The following is a 14,943-nucleotide window of genomic DNA, read 5'->3' as shown; positions in this document are numbered from 1 at the left end:
GCCTATGAAAGGCATGCTTGCAGGCAAGTCCTCTTCTGTCTCTAGGACCTGGCCAGCCCTCAGGAGGAAGGAGGCCCCAGGATAGCAAAATATCAGGAAAACATGGTTTACACAAACGAGTAGGATGACACAGAATTATTTTCTCAAGGTCATACATGAGGTCAGAAGCAAAGCCAGGAAATCTTTTCTGTGACACTACCACCAGACAACCACAAGGGTGTTTGGATTTATGAAAAGTAACTCTTCCACACAGATATTGTAGAAAAATATCTATTTGCTTCTATAAACAGAACTGGCAGGGATATTAGAGAATAGCAGAACTTTTTATCAATTTCCTAACCGGAAAAAGAAGTTTTAGAAAATCAGCCTTCTTTAAATCTTTTCTCTTCACCTGGAAATGATCTGCTTTGTTAAAAAAAAAAAATGTATTGGAGTATAGTTGATTTACAATGTTGTATTAGTTTCAGGTGTGCAGCAAAGTGATTCAGTTATGCATATACATGCATCCACTCTTTTTCAGATGCTTTTCCTGTACAGGTTATTACAGAATATTGTTATTACAGAGTATTAAGTAGAGTTCCCTGTGCTATGAGTAGGTTCTTCCTGGGTGAATGATCTTAGAGTGACTTTTAGAGACAAGGTGGGTGATGTGAGCTGGAGAATGGCCCTGAGGCCATACTTCGTCTCACAGGCAAAGGAAGAGGGACAGGCCAGAGAAGAACAGGTCCCCTTCAGACACAACCAGGGAGCATCCTGGGTCACTAGGGCCTGGGGGCTCCAGCAGGTGGAGTAATCATATTATGTCCTCATATATATCCTCAATGAGGCATGGCCTGTGGCCGTGCACTCTCCCAACCCGGCAATAATCCCTTCTAATCTGATCCATTAATTGAACACCAGGGCTGGATCAGAGCAGGGGGGTGGGGGATAATCTATGAGACCGGATCATTTAACCAGTCATCACACAGAAGTGTCCCAATTTCTTTTTCTTTTGAACTTTTTAATTTGTATTGGGTTATACTAGAGTAACAATGTTATGATAGTTTCAGGTGAATGGTGAAGGGAATCAGCTATACATACAATGTATTCAATTCAGTTCAGTAGCTCAGTTGTGTCTGACTCTTTGCGACCCCATGAACTGCAGCACGCCAGACCTCCCTGTCCATCACCAACTCCCAGAGTCCAACCAAACCTATGTCCATTGAGTCTGTGATGCCATCTAACCATCTCATCCTCGTTTGTCCCCTTCTCCTCCTGCCCTCAATCCCTCCCAGCATCAAGGTCCTTTCCAATGAGTCAGCTCTTCGCATCAGGTGGCCAAAGTACTGGAGTTTCAGCTTCAACATCAGTCCTTCCAATGAACACCCAGGACTGAGCTCCTTCAGAATGGACTGATTGGATCTCCTTGCAGTCTAAGGGACTCTCAAGAATCTTCTCCAACAACACAGTTCAAAAGCATCAGTTCTTTGGTGCTCAGCTTTCTTTATAGTCCAACTCTCACATTCATACATGACCACTGGAAAAACCATAGCCTTGACTAGACGGACCTTTGCTGGCAAAGTAATGTCTCTGCTTTTAATATGCTGTCTAGGTTGGTCATAACTTTCCTTCCAAGGAGTAAGCGTCTTTTAGTTTCATGGCTGCAATCAACATCTGCAGTGATTCTGGAGCCCAGAAAAATAAAGTCTGACACTGTTTCCACTGTTTCCCCATCTATTTCCCATGAAGTGATGGGACCAGATGCCACGATTTTAGTTTTCTGAATGTTGAACTTTAAGCCAACTTTTTCACTCTCCTCTTTCACTTTTATCAAGAGGCTTTTTAGTTCTTCTTCACCTTCTGCCATAAGGGTGGTGTCATCTACATATCTGAGGTTATTGATATTTCTCCCGGCAATCTTGATTCCAGCTTGTGCTTCCTCCAGCCCATTGTTTCTCATGATATACTCTGCATATAAATTAAATAAGCAGGGTGACAGTATACAGCCTTGACGTACTCCTTTTCCTATTTGGAACCAGTCTGTTGTTCCATATCCAGTTCTAACTTTTGCTTCCTGACCTGCATACAGGTTACCTAAGAGGCAGGTCAGGTGGTCTGGTAGTCCCAGTTCTTTCAGAATTTTCCACAGTTTACTGTGATCCATGTAGTCAAAGGCTTTGGCATAGTCAATAAAGCAGAAATAGATATTTTTTCTGGAACTCTCTTGCTTTTTCAATGATCCAGCAGATGTTGGCAATTTGATCTCTGGTTCCTCTGCCTTTTCTAAAACCAGCTTGAACATCTGGAAGTTCACAGTTCACGTATTGCTGAAGCCTGGCTTGGAGAATTTTAACCATCACTTTACTAGTGTGTGAGATGAGTGCAATTGTGTGGTAGTTTGAGCATTCTTTGGCATTGCCTTTCTTTGGGATTTTCCCCCAAACTCCCCTCTCATCCAGGCTGCCACATAACATTGAGCAGAGTTCCCTATGCTATACAGGAGGTCCTTGTTTGTTATCCATTTTAAATATAGCAGTGTGTACATGTCCATCCTCCCTGGAGTTGGAAATGGAAACCCAGTCCAGTATTCCTGCCTGGAGAATCCCATGGACAGAGGAGCCTGGCAGACTACTGTTCATGGGGTTGCAAACAGTCGGACACGACTGAGCAACTAAACCACCACATGTCCATCCTAAATTCCCTAACTATCCCTTCCCCTCGGCAGCCATAAGTTCGTCCTCTAAGTCTGCGAGTCTCTTTCTCTTTTGTAAGTAAGTTTATCTGTATCATTTCTTTTTAGATCCCACATATAAGGGATGTCATATGATATTTCTCCTCCTCTGTCTGTCTTAACTTAACTCAGTATGACAATCTCTGGGTCCATCCATGTTGGTACAAATGAGGTGTCCCAATTTCTGAAAGAAAAGAAACCATGTACTAAGAAACAGCACTCAGCAAACAGTTTGGGAAAACTGAAATGCTCTGTCCAAAATCTGGCTTCAGCCAAGTTCCCCAGTGTCTGCAGGCAGGCTGGTTGGCAGGCTGCGTCCAACCCCACACAAGGGCACAGAGAAGGCCAGAGAGATCAGTAGCCGGGTCCTGACACAGCTTCCAGTGTCACAAGGAGACCCTTCAGTACAGCCCATGAGCCTGTTACATTTGTGATGTTCAAAATAATTATTTGGACTTGGGTTTTTAAAGTATCTTTGATATTAATTTCTCATTAAAATGCTTTCTTCTCACAATCACCATCTGTGTTTTTTCAGTCTTTAACTTTATTGAGGTTTTCAATGACTAAGTCAAAGATCTCTCTTGGTAAACGTCACATTGCAGTTGTAAATGTGTGGGTTATTTTCAGATATCTTTTGATATTAATTTCTAACACAATTCCACAGTGATAAGAGAACAGACTCTGTATGATTTCAACACCTTTAGACCATGAAATTTTTGCACCTTCTTTTATGTCCCTGGATATGTACCAGTACCTCCTGGTTTATAGTATTTGGGAACTTGAATATAATTTGTATCCTACTGTTGTGTGAAAATTGTATACATCTATATTATGATGAATTGGTTCACAGTGCTTTTTAATTCTGCTATATTCTTCTACTTTTCTGTCTACTCATTATATTAATTTTTGAGGACTTGATATTGAAACTCCAACTAAAAATCTTAATTTATCTATTTAAAAAATAGTTGTAATATATAGTGGAATTATGATCATGGCATCAAGTCCCATCACTTCATGACAAACAGATCGGGAAAAAATGGAAATAGTGGCAGATTTTATTTTCTTGGGCTCCAAAATTACTGTGGTTGGTGACTATAGTTCAGTTCAGTTGCTCAGTCATTTCCTACTCTTTGCAACCCCATGGACTGCAGCATGCCAGGCCTTCCTCTCCATCACCAACTCCCAAAGCTTGCTCAAACTCATGTCCATCAGGTCAGTGATGCCATCCAACCATGTCATCCTCTGTTGCCCCCTTCTCCTCCCACTTTCAATCATTCCCAGCATCAGGGTCTTTTCCAATGAGTCAGTTCTTTGCATCAGGTGGCCAAAGTATTGGAGTTTCAGCTTCAGCATCAGTCCTTCCAATGAATACTCAGGACTGATTTCCTTTAAGATGGACTGGTTGGATCTCCTTGCAATCCAAGGGACTTGCAAGAGTCTTCTCCAACACCACAGTTCAAAAGCAACAATTCTTCAGTGCTCAGCTTTCTATATAGTCCAACTCTCACATCCATACATGACTACTGGAAAAACCATACCTTTGACTAGACGGACTTTTGTTGGCAAAGTAATGTCTCTGCTTTTGAATATGCTGTCTAGGTTGGTCATAACTTTTCTTCCAAGGAGAAAGCATCTTTTAGTTTTATGGCTGCCGTCGTCATCTGCAGTGATTTTGGAGTCTAAAAAAAATAGTCTCTCATTGTTTCCATTATTTCCCCATCTATTTGCCATGAAGTGATGAGACCGGATGCCATGATCTTAGTTTTCTGAATGTTGAGTTTTAAGCCAACTTTTTCACTCTCCTCTTTCATCAAGAGGCTCTTTAGTTCTTCTTCACTTTCTGCTATAAGGGTGGTATCATCTGCTTATCTGAGATTATTGATATTTCTTCTGGCAATCTTGATTCCAGCTTGTGCTTCATCCAGCCTGGCATTTCGCATGATGTACTCTGCATATGTTAGATAAGCAGGGTGACAATATAAAAATACCCAGTTGTGGATGTGACTGGTGATGTAGGTAAAGTCCTGTAAAGAACTTTATAGATCCTGTAAAGAACAGTATTGCATAGGAACCTGGAGTGTTAGGTTCATGAATCAAGGCAAATTGGTGACTGCAGCCAGGAAATGAAAAGAAATTAAAAGATGCTTGCTCCTTGGAAGAAAAGCTATGACAAGACTAAAAAGCAGAGACATCACTTTGCCAACAAAGGTGTATGTAGTCAAAGCTATGGCTTTTCCAGTAGCCATGTGAGGATGTGAGAAACCATAAACAAGGACCATAAAGAAGGCTGAGTGCTAAAGAACTGATGCTTTCAAACTATGGTGTTGGAGAAGGCAGCAAGGAGATCAAACCAGTCACTCCTAAAGGAAATCAACCCTGGATATTTATTGGAAGAACTGATGCTAAAGCTTAAGCTACAATACTTTGGTCACCTGATGTGAAGAGCTGACTCATTGGAAAAGACCGTGATGCTAGGAAAGATTGAGGGCAGGAGGAGAAGGGGGCGGCGGAGGATGAAATGGTTAAGATAGCATTACCAACTCAGTGGACATGAATTGGAGTAAACTCCAGGAGATAGTGGAGGACATGGAAGCCTGGTGAACTGCAGTCCGTGGGGTCGCAGAGAGCCTGAAACGACTGAGCAATGAACAACAATAGTGGAACTGTATGCAGCTTCGTTCTGTATTTTCTAAGTCACTTGTAAATGTGTTATGGTGGGGGTGGGGGGATGATGTAGGGGTCACCTGGGATAGGGTGAGAGTGCTCACCTGGGAACCGGGGGAGGATTTCAGCGCGAGGGGATTCAGTCAGGCTGCCTCTGGCTCATCTTTCCATGTTCACCCCCACAAGGGGTGCAGCGCAATCCTCTTAGGGCACGACCGCCAGCACTGCAGGTTTAATCCCAGCCCTCCCCGCAGACCTGCAGTCTCTCCAGACGGCGGGATGAGTCGGCCTGCAGATGCCCGAGCGGTGTGGACGGTGCCCGCAGAGGCCGAGGAGCCGCCAGGCCCCGGGGGGAGCTGTTTCTCCGGCCCTCCGCGTGCCAGGGCAGCAGAGAGAGGCGCCGACTCTTGGTTCTATCACTGCGAGCCGAGGGCGCGGAGAGAAAGGGAGAGGCGGGCTCAGCTGCTCGCGGAGATCCCCGGGAGTTACCGAGAGAGGGCGCTGCGGGCCCTGGACGTGGGCTCGGTGCTTCCACATCTGGTATACGATGGCCTGTTCTCCCTGCAGGAGGGCACCCAGATCCTCTCCCGGGCTGGCTCTCAGCAGAGAGTGGACGCATTCTTCCTGAAGCTGGACTCCAAAGGGCCGGAGGCGTTCTGTGCTTTTTGCTCTCATCTGGAGGAATTCTGCCCTTACCTGCTAACCTGCTTTTTTCTTTACTTCCAAGGTAAGAACACGCTTTGCTCTGAGAAAAGGTAAGAAGGATGAATGATAGATAGTCTAGTCAAAATATCTGGTACCACAACCACCTTCTTTAAGAATGAGTTTCAGGGACTTTCCTGGTGCTCCAGTGATGAAAGGGACGTGTGTTAGATCTCTTGTCAGGCAGGGAACTAGATCCCACATGCCCTACTGCACGGCCAAAAAAAAAAAAAAAAAGGCGCTTCAAGACAGCATTGATTTTTATTTTAATAAAAAGATCCAGAACTTCTTTCAGTACTCCTTTCCAGTACTGATGACACAGAAATAAATGTCTGTGGCATCACATAAAACCTTAAACGACACAGCCTAGAGGGTGATTTTGGTTGTCTGATAGAATGATTTTCGCCTTTCTGATTTTAATGAGGACTTTAAATTGCAAAGCACAAAATATTCACTGGACTTCTCTGGTAGCTCAATCAGTAAAGTATCTGCCTGCAATGCAGGAGATGTGGGTTTAATCCCTGGGTGGGGAAGATCCTCTGGAGAAGGAAAGGGCAACTCACTCCAGTATTCTTGCCTGGGAAATCCCATGGACAGAGGAACTTGGCAGGCTGCAGTCCATGAGGATCACGTGTCAGACATGACTTAGTGACTAAACTACCACCAAAACATTAATAGATTAAGATTCTGTTCATGGAAGCTGCCCTGAGCTTTCATTCTACACATGAAGGCACACAAGTTGCAATGGTTCCTCAAAATGTAAGAGTTACCATATGACCAGGGTTCTACTGCTTGGTGTATTCCCATGAGAAGTAAAAACGTATGTCCACAGAAAAAACCTGTGTGAGAATGTTCACAACAGCATTATTCATGATAGCCCAGAAGCAATGATCCAAACGACCATCAAGTGATGAGTGAATAAGCAAAATATGGTATACTCGTACAATGAAATATTACTGTGACATAAAAAGTAATGAAGGCCTAAAAGATGCTGTAACATGGATGGACCTTAAAAACTTTATGCTAAAGGAAATAAGCCAGTTACAAAATGCCACATATTGTATGATTCCAGTCGTATGAAAGGTCCAAAAGAGATAAATCCATAGAGACAGAAAATAGATTTGTGGTTGTCCAGGGCTGCAAGTAAAGGGAATAGGAGTAACTGTGGTTAGGCAAGTCTGTATCAGTGATAACATTTTATAGAACTGTATGCCTGTTTGTGTGCTAAGTCACTGCGACCCCATGGACACTAGCCCACCAGGCTCCTCTGTTGCTGGGATCTCCAGGCAAGAATACTGGAGTGGGTTGCCGTTTCCTTCTCCAGGGGATCTTCCTGACCCAGGGATCAAACGGCTGCCTCTTCTGTCTCCTGCAGTGGCAGGCAGGTTCTTTACCACTAGTGCCACCAGAGAAGCCACAGAACTATACAACAACCACAAAAAGCAAAAAACCAAAAACACGCAAAAAAGTGCATGTAAAAACCAGTACAACCTGAATAACATCTATGGCTTAGCACCGTGCCAATATCAGCTTTCTGGTTTAGATGGTTGACTGACTATTTGATATCATAACTAGGATTATGCAAGATAATATATTGGAGGAAGTAGAGTGAGAGATACATGGGAGCTGTCTGTATTATTTTTTCAACTTCTTTATGAGCCTAAAACTCCTCAAAAATTAAAATCTGTGTGTGTATATATATATATATATATATATATATATATATATATATATACACACACACACATATAAACAAAGCAATACATTATCAAGAATTTAACTGGAGGGATTATTTTTCAAAAATCAAATTCTAAAATGTTCAATGTCTTTTGCTAACTGAATTTCATATGGATGGTCAGGATTTAAGAGTTTTAAAGTAACCTCTGTAGCTGGTTCCCTAGGTAACAATTTCAAGCTCTTCTGCAAGTTCTTTACAGAGGTTTGCTTTCTTCCAGTATGGGGTGACCCAACCGTGGGGCTCACCCTCTGTGGGTCCCCAGAAGGAGCTGCTTTATGATGGCCCATCATGACATCTCCCTTCAGAAGTAACTGGTCTCCTCAAGTGGGAGTAGAATGAGCTTGTGCAAACGCCTAGGAGGCCTTTTCATTCTTCTTATATACACAGGGCCAGCTACCATCATTAGACATACATACTATAAACAGACATGTCCCAACGTGACCACGCAAAAAAGCATCCCAATCAGTAGTTATGCTTCAGAGCAAATGCAAAGGAAAAATGACTTAATCAGTATAAAGGTGAAGGCAAGAAGTTATTGTATTTCGCTCTGTATCAGCAGCTAGTGCAATGTGGGGCCCAAGAGCATGATGGTGTTTTATGCCCACATTTAAAAAATGATTTTTATTCATTTATTTTTGGCTGTGCTGGATCTTCGTTGCTGTGCATGGGCTTTCTCTAGTTGCAGTGAGTGGGGGCTACTCTTTGTTGCTGTGCACAGAAGTCTCAATGTGGTGGCTTCTCTTGTTGCAGAGCACGCTCCAGAGCACGGGCTCAGTAGTTGTGACGCATGGGCTTAGCTGCTCCTTGGCAAGTGGAACCTTCCTGGACCAGGGATCAAACCCATGTCCCCTGGATTGGCAGGCAGGTTCTTATCCACTGTGCCACCAGGGAAGTCCTATGTCCACATTGCAATGTTGTTTGCAGAAGGACTTGTTGCTGTAACGGTCATTTGTCCCCATAGAAATGAAGAGTTCCTGACACCCTTAATGACAGGAGAGAAGCCCCCACATAGGGCGAGAGACTCATCCCTATGGCCTCCCCATTTCTCCTGTTCCCATTCTTGTGCGCAGGCCAGAGAGGCAGGCCCTAGAGCTGAAAAGACCACTTAAGTGTGAGCAGAGCCAGCCTCTCCCTCAGCCCCGCTCCTGAGGGAGCTCCTCCAGGACGATGGGATTCCCTGTGGCCGCACAGACCACAACTCATCAGCACCTGGCAGGTTTGAGACCAGTGCCGGGAGGGTGGGGGAGGTGCACGTGAGTGGGCATGTGACGGGGAGGGGCAGATGAGCGAAGGCCAGGGCAGGCAGGGGTGGGCAGAGAGGTTGGCGAGTAGCCTTGGATGCTGAAGGGCCCCCCTGAAGGTTTAATTGGGTGCCATCAGCTCTTTGCCTGGGAAGGTGGCCTCCTATGACAGATGGGAGGTGGGACAAAGATGCTGGCCAAAAACAAAACCTCAAATGGTTTGATCAGACATAATGATTTGAACCAGGCCCTGGAGAGGGAGAAGACGAGCTTCCCTGGTGAACCTCACATGACTGTGCCTCCCAACCCCACCAGGCTGTGCCTGTCCTGGGTCAGCGGCTTGCAGGAAGCCACCTGAGAAAGGGATTTCTTTTCCTCCTTCCACTTCTTCTGTCCTTGTTTCCATGAAACAAACATTCCATATCACAGGGAATGTAAATACTGACTCCAGAGTTCTGTACCCAGAAAGAGAGCAACATGGGCCTCTGAAAGCCAGCCCATCTCTTCCCAGCCCCAGCAGGTAAGAGACTGTTTCTTTTGAAGGACTAAGCATGAATCATGTTTCAGTGAACTAACAGGTGTCTAGTCAGCAAAATCTGGCCCGAACCCTGTTTGTCCTTTTGCGTGCCATTTAAATGGCCATGTCTCCAGCGACAGATGACTTAAGGGAAGGGAAGTGGGCAGCAACATGTGAGCCAGCGTCTCGCCAGACTTTGACTCCTGGTTCTGTTCCGACTCAGAGAGGACCCGCGGGGCCCTGCAAGTCTCAGCTGCTGCAGAGCAGAAGGCAAAGGCTGGAGCTCAGCCTGAAAAACTTCACAGAGTCCTTGAGCTGGAGAATCTGGAAAGTCTTCAATTATTTAACAAGTATGTTCACATTCCCAGTGTGTTTGCAGCCTTTCAAAAGCCCTGCCTTTTTCTTTTTAGATTTCTTCCTCCTGTGTAGATCTGATTCCACCTTGACCCCTGGGCCTTTAGAAATCATCTTGTGTCCTCAGTCTGTCTGACTCTTTGCAACCCCATGGGCTGTAGCCTGCCAGGTTCCTTTGTCCATGGGATTCTCCAGGCAAGAATACTGGAATGGGTTGCCATTCCCTTCTCCAGGGCATCTTCCCAACCCATGGATCAAACCTAGGTCTCCTATGCCTCCTGCTGGTAGACAGATTCTTTACTGCTGAGCCTCTGGGGAAGCCCTTTACAAATTGTCATGCTGATACCCATATTTCTGAGAACATACCTAGGTCGCTGTGTGGCTTCTTGGGTTGTTTCATAGTATAGAAAGAACAGTTCTTGGAGAGCACAGTTATCGTAGGCCCTTCATGCTGTGGGAGCACACACCCAACTTTCCTGGGGTTTTGTTCTTTTAAATTGGAGGATAATTGCTTTACAATGTTGTGTCGATTTGTGCTGTGCAACAAAGTGAATCATATATCTATATGTATATATATGTGTATATATATATGTATATATAAAATATATCCCTTCCCTCTTGAGCCTCCTCCCCACCCCTGCCCCATCCCACCCCTCTAGACCATCACAGAGCCCTGAGCTGAGCTTCCTGTGCTGTTTCACATGTGGTGGTGTATATATGTCAGTGCTACTCTCTCAGTTCATCCTACCTTCTCCTTCCCCTCCTGCGTCTACAAGTCCTTTCTCTAAATTTGTGTCTCTATGCCTTGGGAATAAGCTCATCTGCAATGGGGTTTTGTTCTTTATTGGAGCCCCAACTCTGCACTTTCGGAGCCTCCCAGGTAACTCTGAATTTCAGTGGTAAAATTCTAACATCTCAATGGAGGTTAAGAATCATGTATTGACCCCCTAAAATGTGTTCTAATGCTTCTTTGTATGCTCAGTTGTGGCCAGCTCTTTGCAAGTTCCTGGAATATAGCCTGCCAGGCTCCTCTGTCTGTGGAATTTCCCAGGCAAGAATACTAGAGTGGGTTGCCGTTTCCTTTTCCAGGGTCTCTCCCTGACCCAAGGATTGGACCCATGCCTCCTGCATTGGCAGGTGGATTCTTTACCGAGCCACCTGACAAGCCCAATAGATACATATAGTTCCTCTTATTTGTGGTCAGCTCCTAAAAATGGTGGTTCTCCAAATGCCTGAGTGGATTCAGGTTCAGCTCAAGTCCCAAGAACTCTGTTAGAACAAACGTTTCCCCTACAACTAACTCAGCATATGGATGGTTTGCGTGAGGACAGATACCAAAAATAATACAGACAGAATTTGTCAAACAGGAAATACACTGAATTGGCATGTCACAAAATTAAATAACTGAAAAGTTATGTTCAAATTTTACCTATTTTTATATTTCCTTTCATAAAGGAGTATGTCCCAGTAACAATTAATCATTTAGTTCAATATTTTGAGAAAGAATTCTTGATATATTTATAAATCTGCATATACCTTTATGCATTTGAGTTGTTAAAACAAAATAGCTTCAACTAGGTGGCATTTAAAGACAAATATTTATTTCTCACAGTTCTGGATCCTGGGACATCCAAGATCAAGGTGCTGGCAGATTCAGTGTCTGGCAAGAGCTTCTTGATTCATAGATGACGCTTTCTCTCTGTTTTCTCACCTGGCAGAAGAAGCAAGGGGGCTCTCTGGGGCCCCTTTTATAAGGGCACTATTCCTACCTGTGAGGGCTCCACCCTCTATCCCATGACCTAACCACCTTCCAAAGACTCCTCCTAACACCCTCAATATTGCAGGTTACAATCTAAACATAGAATTTGGAGTGCGAGGGGCAGGCGGGGGGGCTTCCTAGGTGCTGCTAGTGGTAAAGAGTACCTGCCTGTGCAGGAGACACGAGAGACTCAAGTTCCATCACTGTGTCAGGAAGATCTCCTGGAGTAGGAAATGGCAACCAACTGCAGTGGGGCTACGGTCCGTGAGGTCGCAAAGAGTCAGACACGACTGAGCAACTAAATACAGGAGTAGACACAAGCACTCAGACTATAAATACATATATAATACAGGCAAGTTTTATAAGGAGATACTTACTTTCTAAATAAATACTTTGAACAAATGTTTACTGAGCACCACAGGGCTAAGTTTTGGGAGGAATGCAAAGAAGTAAAAGGTGGTTCCTCCCCTCAAAAACACGTATCCGCACACCTTCATTACTGTTCTGCCATTTCTGCTTCTTCTGTAACCTCACCCACTCTCTCCCCCGGTTTAATTTTTTTTTTTTTTTTAGTTTTATTGGAGATAAAATTTATATATGTGAAAATGGCATAGTGACAAAACCACAGAGTTGGCTTATCATTTTAGCAAATACATACACTCAGGACAGAGAACGTCTCCATTAGTCCAGAAAGTTCCTCATCTCTCGTCAGGCAATCCCTCACCAACCAGAGGTGACTAGTAGGATTTTTTCTTTTTTTCACATTAGCCGAGCTCTGTCTATTCTAAAAAGCCATCTAAAGGAGGTACACAGAATTTACTCTTTTGCATCCAGATTCTTTTGCTTCACGTAACATGTGAGGGGTTCATCCATTCAATAAATATTTTTTAAAGTAAAGAATTGTGGAATAGAAAGTGATGGGAGCAGAGAGCTTGAGATGAGAACAGATTGGATGAGTGGGTTAGTGTCTGTCTGTGACTTTCCCTGGAAGCCAGAGAAAGGGACTTTTACTCTTTTTTCCTAGCTCCTAGTCAACAGTCTGCTTCATCCTTGCTGAAAGGGCCTGAGAGCTGGTTCTGACCCATGTTCCATCCCCCACTGCCTTGAGTCACTGTGGACCCACTGAGGGGGGTTCTGGTGCCAAACTCTTCTTGGATCCACTGTGCTCACATCTCCCCTGAAGAACTGGCCCATCCACAAGTCCCCCCCTCCCCCCCGACCCCTGTCCCTGGAAAGATCGGAGAAGGAGCTCAGAATTTGGCACAGGCCTTCGAGAGATGGTGTGTGCCTTCTCAGGGGGTAGCATTAGGAAGGTCAGTGACATGAAAAGCCTGAGCAGAGAATCTGGGGAGCCACAGCCAGGGCTGGCCACAAGGATCCAATTGGGAACCTGGCTGGGTACTGGTCAAGGAGGAACTCGGGCCACCCGGCAAGGCTGCAAGACGGTTTGATCTGAGTGGGTGTCATATGGGGTCAAGAATGCCGCAGACCAACCTTCAAACACAGCAGTGATAAAAGGTCTGCTGCCTGGGTCAGCTTCGGAACCCCAGCATCAGGCTCTGGGATTGGAATCCATCAAGGAAGAAGAAGGCAGTCTGGACTCAAGCTAAGTGTTGGGACTCAGCGAGTCCAAGGCGAGGAAGGTGTTGTTTTCTGACAAGAAGCTGGGGAGGTGTTGTCCAAAAGAAGAAGGGGTGCCAGGAGGCTGATACTGGAGATCTTCTCTTCCTGCTCCTGCTGCTGCTAAGTCACTTCAGTCGTGTCCGACTCTGTGCGACCCCATGGACGGCAGCCCACCAGGGTCCCCCGTCCCTGGGATTCTCCAGGCAAGAACACTGGAGTGGGTTGCCATTTCCTTCTCCAATGCGTGAAAGTGGAAAGTGAAAAGTGAAAGTGAAGTTGGTCAGTTGTGTCCGACCCTCAGAGACCCCATGGACTGCAGCCCACCAGGCTCCTCCATCCATGGGATTTTCCAGGCAATAGCACTAGAGTGGGGTGCCATTGCCTTCTCCCTCTTTCCTTCCTAAAGAAAGGTAAATTGAAAGGCCTTGAGAAAAGGGCAGGAGAACTTCAATGTGCCTTGTCATAATCAATAGGAGCAAAGATAGCCCCAGGTGTTGGAATCTGGGTGTGTTAATTATCGCTTGCTAAATAATAAATTATCCTCAAATCACCCCAGTATGTATAGCTTTAAAAACATAGTTTTGAGGGACTTTCCTGGTGATCCAGTGGTTAAGATGCTACACTTCCATGGTAGGAGGCGCATGTTCAATTCCTAGTCAGGGAACTAAGATCCCAACGTGCCAAGAAGACAAAAACAAAAGCAGAAAATCCCACAGTTATCATCTCATCATTTGTGTGGGTCAGGAATCCCAGCACAATTTAGCTGGTTTACCCAGCTCAGGGGTTCTCACAGGCCATCACGATTAGGGTGTCTGCCAGGGCTGGGGTCTCATCTGAAGGCTTCGTGGGAGAAGGACCCACTTCCAGGCTCCCTCCCATTGTTGTCGGCAGGATTCAGCTCCCTCTGAGATGTTAGGACCAAGCTCTTGAATCTTTACTGGCAGGTAGTTGGAAGCTTCAGATGATAAAGAATCTGCCTGCAATGCAGAATACCTGGGTTCGATCTCTGGGTCAGGAAGATTCCCTGAAGAAGGGAATGGCAATCACTTCAGTATTCTTACTGGAGAATCCCATGGACAGAGGAGCCTGGTGGGCTGCAGTCCACAGGGTCGCAAAGAGTCGGACACAACTAAGTGACCAACACAGTGGGAAGCAGCCCAGAGTTTCTCACCATGTGGATTTTCCTCTTACTCTATCAGAGCAAACACTTGAGGAGACTCAGAAAGACAGTATATGAAAAAGAGGGAAGTCTTTTATAGCCTCTTCCCAAAAGTGATAACCCATCCCCTCTGCTGTATTTTGTTCATTAAAGTTAAGTCAGTGGTCCAGCCCATACACACAAAGTCATGAATACCAGAAGGTGGGGATTGTTGAGGGCCATTTGGGAAGCTCTTCCTCCCTAGGGGACTCGAAGAGTGGAAATACCATGGGCCACAATAGGACAGTTGAGATGAAGATCACAGGGACCCAGATGATGATGTTGTTTAGTTGCTCAGTGGTGTCTGACTCTTTGCGACCCTCTGGGCTGTAGCCTGCCAGGCTCCTCTGTCCATGGGATTTCCCAGGCAAGAATACTAGAGTGGGTTGCCACTCCCTTCTTGAGGGTGTCTTCCCAAGCCAGGCATCAAACCCAGG

Source organism: Capricornis sumatraensis, chromosome 19, assembly GCF_032405125.1.
Source record: "Capricornis sumatraensis isolate serow.1 chromosome 19, serow.2, whole genome shotgun sequence".
NCBI lineage: Eukaryota > Metazoa > Chordata > Mammalia > Artiodactyla > Bovidae > Capricornis > Capricornis sumatraensis.
This window is presented reverse-complemented; position numbering follows the sequence as displayed.